We start from the raw sequence: 10,174 nt of genomic DNA, 5'->3' as shown, positions 1-10,174 counted from the left end.
ACCGTGTCTTCAGCTCCAGGCCAGCCATCAGCCACACCTGTCCAGTTGTGTCGAGCTACCTGCAAGGAAGAGTGAGAAAAGAGAGCAGAACAAGATACTTACCTGGCTCTTCAGTGCGGCCGTTCAGGAGTCTCCACTTCTCCAGAGCTGAAAAGGAAAGGACACCAGATTAGCCGGGCAGTCCACGCGATCTTCATCGCAGATCAGCGCAACCCTAATACTTACCAGCGATTCACCGGAGCACTATCACACGATCGCCGATCCATCATCTGATCGCCGCTCCGGAGCTGCCACATCTGTAGAACACAAAACAAGACATCAGGTTAGCGGTGCAGTGGGGAAGGCCTCATTTAGACTTATAATCTTGCGCAAGGCCGCTCTCACCTGAAGGCAGCAAATCTTCACGGACTTGCCATACTTTATCACGCAAACTTTGTCCAGGAGGTTCCGCCCCTGCAGAATATAAAAGCAGCAGGTTAGTTATGCAGAAACTATACTGTGTGGAAAGACTTTCGCATAGCACTGGTGCAAATCTTACCTTGGGAAGCCAGCCATCAAAGGATCTCGCTCCATCTAAGGCACGAAGAAGAAACCTGTAAAGAAGGGTACAGGAGTGAACTTTTACAACTTGAACTCTTAAGCTATCCATACCATTGGAATAAGACTTACCATTGAGTCACAGTTGTCTGGAACTTAATAGGATCAGTGAAGTAACTAGAGCCTTGAACTACTACACACCCCTGCAAACAGTGGCAGGACGGAGAGCCCGCTATTCATAACACAAAGGTGAGATATAGCAGTGGGGGTGCAAGAGGACGTCACGAGAGGTGGGAGTTGCCCTCATCCATATGGTTGGGTAACATGTGATTTAACATTCTAGGCAAGCCTGCTTTCGTGACGAAGTCAGAGGGGAGCACAAGACACCACTCATCACCGGATCGTCCAGCTCCGTTCGGCGTCCCTGTGGAGATCAGGTGAGCGTAACATTACATACACACATTCGCTGCCAATTAATTCTCTAGCCCAAAGACACCACCCAATATAAAACTAACATACACTTATTTTGTAAAACCCTGATAGTAATACACAGGTGAAAATGTTATTTAGGTCATGTGTGCTGCCATCCTGTCTAACATTATAAAAGTAGGAAGCATTGTTCATTGAGGCAGACAGGCTGCTCTTATTATAGCCAGGTATATTAGAAAATAGGCGACACTGCACAGATTTAGTTAGGACAACATAAAAACATAGAACATAGCTCCCTGGCATAAGAAATATCACCCATACTCAATAGATAGTAGAAAAACATATTAGAATAAGGCCCTTAAAAATAGCAAAAGAATCCATTCCTTTAAAAATTAATGTCACATCTTGCATTATAGATGGCTACAGGCCTCAAAGCCCCATGAAGATTTAAAGTGTTTAGCAACTTAGAAAGGGAGTGCTTGGACAGAAGCCGTTATAAAGTGATTCAGCATTTTAAATGGTAGGAACCTATAGTTTCTAACGGTGGTGTCAAAAGGTTTTTTTATAAATCAAATTTGGCAGTAGGCTGAAGCAGATAAGCAAGGTGAGATGACCTTGGACAAAATGTGCTAGAAGTCTGGAAACGTCTGACATTTCCAAAATCTGCTTTTTCCAGTTTTAAGGTTGTGATATATATCTTGTGGTTTAGTGAAATTTGGAAAAAAGCAAAGTCATACTGATTAGCATAGATGGTGTCATTGTGACAGGAAATGATCATGTGTTTCAGGAAGTGATTATATCCAATAAAAAGGGTCAGTACACTTTGTTTGTAGAAATGTGACCGATTGCATTTTAAGGTTCATATTAGAACAGAACTGATGGAATATTTTAAAATCTATAAAACCATGATGCATGCAGAAATGAAGTGAGATATTCTTTCTGTCAGACTGCAAAATGGGTGATTAGTCTAGTCTATCTGTGTCTCTTTTTTGCACATCGTGGGTTTCCTCCCAGGGAGGCTGCCAACTGGAAATTATCCTAAGGGACGCTTTGAATCTTTGACAGATTAACAGCGACAAGGACCAAAAATCATCTCTAATATGAGGCGCTGCCTGGTACTAAGAATTTGCAACAAGGAAAACCTAGGAGGCAAGGAAAGGCTGCAGACCCACTCCCATTTTTCAAAAACATATCGCCTTCATGCCAGGCAGTGCAACAGATGGAAGGGAAGAGAGCCAACATCCATAAATTCATGGTGACGTGTGGATGTGCAAATGACAGAACTACCGGAAGAAATTTGATTTCATGGGTAAATAAATATATATTTGAAAATGTTTTTTGTGTAATTAGAAGGATTTATTTAAGGAAAAATACCTCTGAATAATGATAGCAAAGGGCTATTGAAGGTGATGTGTTGTTCTCTGTGAAGAGGCAAAATATTTATGTTTAGTTATCCTGAGGCAAAGCCTGAAATGAGCTCCAAGATGGGGCAAAACTGAGAGATAAATTACATCCACTAAAAAGACAGTGTGGGAAGATGATTGTACGGAATTCAAAGCGCACATTTTGTTGGGGTTTAGCTGTGATAGTAAAGACATTTTGCATTTGGCGTAAAATATATGAGGTGAATGAAGCTGGATTTAATTTGACAGCATATTATTGCTGCATATAAATGGAGAAAAGGGTAATTGGCTTTTTAATGGAAGTATTTTTTTTAAATATTTGTTATGTTACATGTTTTATTTTGTGACTATGAAGACTAACAATGTTATATGTGGTATGGGGTATGTGTTGTGTCATTGTCTGTTGAATTCAAAGAAAACTATTTTTTCTTTTATGTGCCAGGGATTTTTATTTTACTTTTTAACAAAGCAATGCAGTGTTTGTCAAAGAGGCCCATTTTTGACCAGTGAAGAATAAGTGATGAGGTTAAGTTGATGTATGGATCTTTAAGTGTTTTGTCATATGTCAGCAGCTGGCTTATTATGCGTATTTTGTGATGTGTCATTTTCACTTTGTGTCAAGCACAAAGACAGGGATTGCATTTTTTGTTTTAAGAGAAACTCAGTTTGTCTGTGGTTAAGATGTGGGCTGTGTTTACCTAGACAACAGCCACATTCTTTTGATCAAATAAAGGCAGTTTTTGAAAAAGAAAAGGCCTGAATATGGATTGGGTTGATGGAAAGGGAAGCAGAGAACTCTTTTTTTAATAGCCCTGAGTTAAAAAGCTACGTTTTTCAAGTCCATTTTATTTAGTCCAAACAAATCTGCATGTCTTATAATGTATTTAATCTAAAACATGATAGCGTTTTAAAGGAGAGACAATGGTTTACTATGCAAACATTTCAGCTAAAGTGTGACATAATTTATGGTCTTGCCAAACAGAGATAACATTCCTTTGCTTTGCCTTGCAGACTTCAAACAAGTGGACAGTGGTGACAAAACTACAGCCTTCACCAGAAGACAAGCGGGGAGGGCTCAGAAAGAGAGCAGGACTCCAGATAGTTCAGTGAGTCAAAACACGGGTAGTTGAGTTCCTCACATTTGTTGCAGTAATGTGCATTTATAGAGCCAAAGAGTTTGGTTGGGTTTGTGTTAGAGATGTAAGTAGGGGGGGATAAATGACAGTTGAATATTTCTGGAGAAGCTTGGAGAAATTATATGAAGGGTTTGGATTTTTAGAAAGGTGGATTAAGCTGTTTTGCAAGTATTTTTGAAATAATATGTAGACAAATGGTGGAATGTTTTTTGTGGTTGAAGGATCAGGAGGAGTATTTGAAAAGTCATGCACACACACATGTGAGTGCCAATTTTGATTGGGCAATGATAGTCATATATGTAAATATGGATAATGTAAAGTGCTTTAAATTAAGGAGCTATGTGATAAACAATGAGTTATGCTGAAATACAATGTGACGAAACATGCAGTTGGCTTTAACATAGCAGTTATGGGCTGATAATGTGGATGTAAAAACGAGATGGTAAGGTTGAAATGGCAGTTTGAGAAAAAACATACATAATGGCATGACACAGAGGCGTGCAGAAAAGTAGATATTGTTGGGCCTTTAATGAGGTAGGAAGTGGTTGGTGTAGATGTATTTGCGTATTAAATATATTCTGTGAAAGATAAGAATGCCTAGGGCTAGAGATGATATATACGTGTGCATGTATAGTGTAGATTTTTGAACAAAAATGGGCTTTTAAGATTTGTACATTTTATTTAAATTTTTTAGAATGTAGCAATATGTGTTATATAGTAGCAAAGCGATTTTGGACAAACGTATTAGAATGGTTGGGATGATATATTTTGAAAAAAATTATTTTTAAAACAGAGCTTTAATTGAAGCAGGGGCTTGGTGCCACTCTAATTGAAAAAGTATTTTAGAGCCAGGACTCATTAAATTGACTTTCATTTTTAAGGATTTTTATGAGATATATCATAATTGGAGATTGGATGGTTTTTAAAGAAAAATAAACAATCTGATTTTTTTGTTTCATGTGTTATGTTGAGATGGTGCCCTTGGGGCTTTTGAGTGAGATGTATTGGATTGTAGGGTATATGCACCCCTGCTTTTTTTATTTGCTCAGGGTCTATATTTTTGAGTATTTTTGTTTTGGCCAAAAAGTCATGTATGATTAATCATATTTGGAGCATGTTTTTTCACACTAGAATGTGTCCCCCTTCACTGCTCATATATGGATTTGCTCAGGGTCTATATTTTTGAGTATTTTTATTTTGTCCAAAAAGTAATGTATGACTAATCACATTTGGAGCACGTTTTTTCACACTAGAATGTGTCCCCCTTCATTACTCATAAATGGATTAGATTGGCTTCATTAGATAATTTTGTAAATTACACAAGCCACTTCACATTTTAAGGTTTTATTAGTTATGTTGGATTTTTTGGAGCTATGCCAGATATATTTTTTTAAGACCTGATCATAGACATTATATAAGCACATACATTGTAGAGATCTTTGATAATACGATGGAGCATTGTTAAAGGGCTTATACTATAAGTCTGCACAGGCTAGTCACACAGATAAAGGAGAACGGCACATTGAGCAATGGAAAGAAACCATTTTTAAAATGTATGCCCATTGTTGAAAAGTAATTTTGAAAAGGGAAAGGTGCCTTGCCCAATGGCTTTCCAGCATACAATCAATTAGCACTGAGAGGTGCCTCACACCCTAGTTTTAAGTAGATAGAAATGATTGCAACAACTTGAAGGGCTCTTAGATGTTTCAGTACATTATCAAAAAGAAGAGCAGATGCACATAGTTTATTTTCATAGAATTTGTAACAACATTAAGGCAAGGAAGTATGTTAGAAGAGGGAAATTGAAAATGATTGAGGAAGGAGAGGGAGAGCAATGGTGGTAAGAAAAGAAACAGGCATGGAGAACAAAAGTGAGATAGAGATTGCAATGGAGGCATTGGAGAGTGCTACAAATAACCAGACATTGAGGACACTGGTCAGAAGAGTAACCAAGGACAGGAATAGGGGTGGGGGGACAGCATATCCACTGCTGCATAGCACAGAATCATTGAAATAATATTCCCAAGATCACACATGGTGCCAGGCATGCACCGAGAATAAAAGTACAAGTATAAATGCAAATTAGACAACAGATTAGCAGAGAAGGGTAATGCAATAGCAGGTGACATCAGATCAGGCACAGCACACACTTCCATGATTACAGCAGGAATTAACAAGATTATAAGCACGGTTTGCAGTAGCACTGACACAAACATTTGTATTCAGAATGGGGGGAAGAAATAGTAATGAGAGGAAGCACTCTCACAGCACAAGACTGAAGTTATACACACTTTAGGATAGGGGAGTATAATCTTTTTACACCATGATTACGTTTTTTGTAATTTTCAGATATATTGGGGAGAGATTTGAGTAAGTAACCAGGGAATCTCCTGTACTATTTTAGGGATTAATTATGTAATTACACAAGAAGTTACATCAGTATTTTAAGGCCAGGAAACATAAAGAGATGTGCCATTAGGCCAAAGAAGTATTTTTTATATAGAGCACACACACTGCTTAGCATGGCTTTCAAGAATAAAGGGTAGATTGTTAAGATTACCTATAGAATTTTTATTTAGAAAAAACATATTCATAGATAAGAAAGAAGGACCAATGAGTGCAAGTAAGCTAGTAGCTGCAAAAATTAGGGAATAAAACTGAAGCACAGTGATGGTTCTTGGTGAAGAACACAGAGATAGATTAATGGAAGTTTATTTAGCAGTTAAAGATTGCAATCAGAAACAAGGAGCAATTGGCGTAAGCATTGAGCATGTTATGGATCAGTAGTACTTATGATGAGTGATTTATTAGAAGAAGTGAAGAGGAGGGAAACTTGGACATGTGGAAAGAGAGGACATCATGCACGAGATTTGGAAAAATATAGGGATATTAGGGCAGAGATTTGTCATGTTATGGCCATGAAGGGAGGGGGGAGCGAGATACACACACACTTACCCTGAACATATATATACCCCCACACAATATTCCCATAATGCAACTATAGCGCCAACTTAAGCAATAGTAACCCCATGTCCTGCTAAACATAACATAAGAAAATATAAAGTGCATATCATTTTCTTTGTGTATTTGGAGCATTTTTACAATTATAGGGGAGGGGTCACAAGATATAAAAGGACACACAGTAACATGCAACGGGCACGTTCAGGAAGGAGCGGTATGAGTGAAAAACATAATGAGGGAACTCCTGTCAGTGCACAGAAAAATGTATGAGAGAATGTACCAAGAGCATTATATATATATATCTATGTGTTTATGTAAAAATGTTGATTTATGTTACCGATAAAAAGGTGTCATTTTTGGAGGACAGGAGGAATTTTCATATGGCGTTGGTGGAGTATATGGATACAATTGGAAGAAACGTTATAAGAAACGTTAAGTACTAGTGGATGAAAGAGGGAGATGAATAAAGAGAGAAAGGGTAGGTACCTGTGGACACAAGAAGTGCGTGTATCTCTTCATAGATTATTATTATAAGAAAGATGACCCAGGTAAATACAAGTGAAAGATAGTGAGGGATACAGTGGTTTCAAACTAATAGCATTTCTCCTAAGTAGGTTGTAGTAGGTGTAGATAACGTATAGTATATGTATAAGTATGGTCATATGTAGTGAAGAAGGCAGAGAAGACTCCTGGATGTAAGAAGGAGGAGTAACCCTTTTATGATTATGTCAATGAAAAGTATTGAAAGTATGTTTGATATATGTTATGTTTTAGTAAAGGAACAAAGAAATAATGGGTCATGAAAATGAAGTGGTAGGCAAACACTGTATGCATATATGCCACACTTGCATCACATCAATGAAATACACAAGCGACAAAGCCAGCGCCCTCCTTGCAGAAGAAGGAAGAAAGGCCTATTTTAGGGAAGTACAGTTCTCTTCATTAGCTACCATGACTTTTGCCTCCATTTGGTGTCTACAGGGAGTGAATGACATTTCATCCATGCCTGTGCCAAGCAGAAAGAAAAAGAGTGGCTGAAGAAGACTGTTTCTTTTGTGTCATTGTTGGTTTTGTCTTGTTGTATGTTTCATTTTTTATTATTTTGATTATAAAAAAGGGGACACTTTAACCCCAGTAGTGTTAAAAATGGCACACCATTTACAATAAGTTATATCAATAACACAGGAGAAATGTTTCCTTTTTCAATTAAGAGAAGCATTTGGAGATGACGTTTGAGCTCAGCACGGCACCACGATGGACAAATTGGGGTGTGAACCTTTGAAAAGGGCGGGGTAAGTGAGGGTAAAACAACCTATGTGTGTGCTTTTTAGTCCCACATTACAGGCACACCCAGGTGCAAACATAGGTAAACACAGGTGACACTAAGGTATGCACAAATGGGGGGAGAAGCAGCCATTCAATTAAATTAATTGTAATAAAGAAGAGGAAAATTAGTGGCAAGTGTTTTAGGAGGTAAGAATACTTCAAAGAAATAGAAGCATTGAAGTAGTAACCTTTAGGTTTTAGGAGGAAGTGCTGATAATACAATGCACTTATTTTTCAAGAAACTCACTCAGTTGTTTTATATTTCAGATGCACAGGGAACACCTGCACTTCAAGTGACATCAGCACAGGAGACTATGAGCAGGGGAGAAAGGCCCTAATTGTCCTGGAAAAGGGCATAGGGGACTCAGCAAGATGCCCATTGTTGCAGAATTGAAGAAAACAAGAAGAAGAAACAATCCTCTTTATGGACTCCCCAATCCTTATTTCCCCAATTATGACAATGTCCCCTTCACTGACTATTTGACTCAAGAAGACAATGCGTCCTAAGGCATGGCCCTTATACGAACTAAGGGGCCCCTGAACTTGCTGCAAAGCAGCCAAAATAATGGACTGATGAAAGATCTGTGAACTCGATATGAAGAATAAATGAGAACCCGAAGGAAGATGTTCTAACAGAAGTTAAGCAAGATGATGGTGAGGAGACTCCAAGCAGCTGGCAAATGCGACAGGGACAAAGGAAATGTTGTGTGGTGGGGAAGAGAAAACTGTGGGTGTACAAATGTATACTTAATAACTTACTATCTACAGGAAAAAGAGGAAAAGAGGAGAGAAGGGAAAAAATGAATGAATGAGCTGGCGGTCCCCTCAGGAGAAAAAATATAAATTTTGTTTAACTATATCTGGCGATTCTTGTGGTGGCTGGGTCACTCGTTGTGCATGTAAATTAACATTTGATTGGATAACAGGGGTGGGAACAAGATGGAAGTAAAGAATGTTACTTTCTGGGGATACATATAGACACACTAATAATAAAAGAGGGCAAAATATGCTACATCTTTGAAAAAATTATACATATAGATTAGAAGAATATAACATGATTGTAGAAACACTATTGGTTCTTTAGGAGAGTCTTTCACGCTACCTCCCATACTGAGTTGAGGGGAGGGTGACTGAGGTAAGGATACATAGGTACATTGAATGCGGGGGAGGGTAAATAAATTACGTGGTTGAATATTTTGACCAGAGGGGGGAATGAAGAGGAGTAGATCCTCCCCCTCTCTTTGGTAATAGACAGGTGAAAATGTTATTTAGGGCATGTGCACCGCCTTCCTGTCTAACATTATAAAGGTCACAAGCATTGTTCATTGAGGCAGCCAGGCTGCCCTTATTATAGGCAGGTACATTAGAAAATAGGAGACAGCACACACATTTAGTTAGGACAACATAAAAACATAGAACATAGCTCCTTGACATAACAAATATCACCTATACTCAATAGATATTAGAAAAACACATTAGAATAAGGCCCATAATAATAGCAAAAGAATCCCTTCCTTTCAAAATGAATATCACATCATGCATTATAGATGGCTACAGCCCTCAAAGCCCCATGAAGATTTAAAGTGTTGAGCCAACAGAAAGTATAGTGTTGTGTTAAACTTATAAATGGGAGTGCTTGTACAGAAGCCAATATGCAGTGATTCAGCAGTTTAAATGGTAGGAACATACAGTTTCTAACGGTGGTGTTCAAAGGTTTAAAAAAAATACAATTTGGCAATAGGCTGATTCAGATAAGCAAGGCGAGATGACCTTGGACAGAATGTGCTAGAAGTCTGGAAACATGCGCCATTTCCACTGCTTTTTCTAGTTTTAAGGTTGTGAAATATATCTTGTGGTTTAGTGAAATTTGGGAAAAAGCAAAAATCATACAGATTAGCATGGATGAGGTCCCTGTGACAGGAAGTGATCATGTGTTTCAGGAAGTGTTTATACCCAACAAAAAGGGTCAGTACCCTTTGCTTGCTTGTAGAAGTGTGCCCAATTGCACTATAAGGTTCATATTAGAACAGAACTGATGGCATATTTTATAATCTATAAAAAACCACGATGGACGCAGAAATGCAGTGAGATATTCTTTTTGTCAGCCTGTAAAATGGGTGATTAAAATATCATACTCCCAGCTAGTCTTTATCTGTGTGTGCCTTTTGCACATCGTGGGTTCCCTCCCAGGGAGGCTGGCAACAGGAAATTATCCTAAGAAATTGATTATTTAACACTCTGGTCTGCAGCAGTTGTAGTGAAGATCCTGCAACACCGGTGGTGATTGGAACGAATTCTTCGATGTTCGATGCACTTGCGGCATTATATCCGGAGATGACTGGACCACAATATGCCAGCACGTCGTCCATGCACCCCATGTGC

Source organism: Ambystoma mexicanum, chromosome 11, assembly GCF_040938575.1.
Source record: "Ambystoma mexicanum isolate Mex_15411 chromosome 11, UKY_AmexF1_1, whole genome shotgun sequence".
Classification (NCBI taxonomy): domain Eukaryota; kingdom Metazoa; phylum Chordata; class Amphibia; order Caudata; family Ambystomatidae; genus Ambystoma; species Ambystoma mexicanum.
This window is presented reverse-complemented; position numbering follows the sequence as displayed.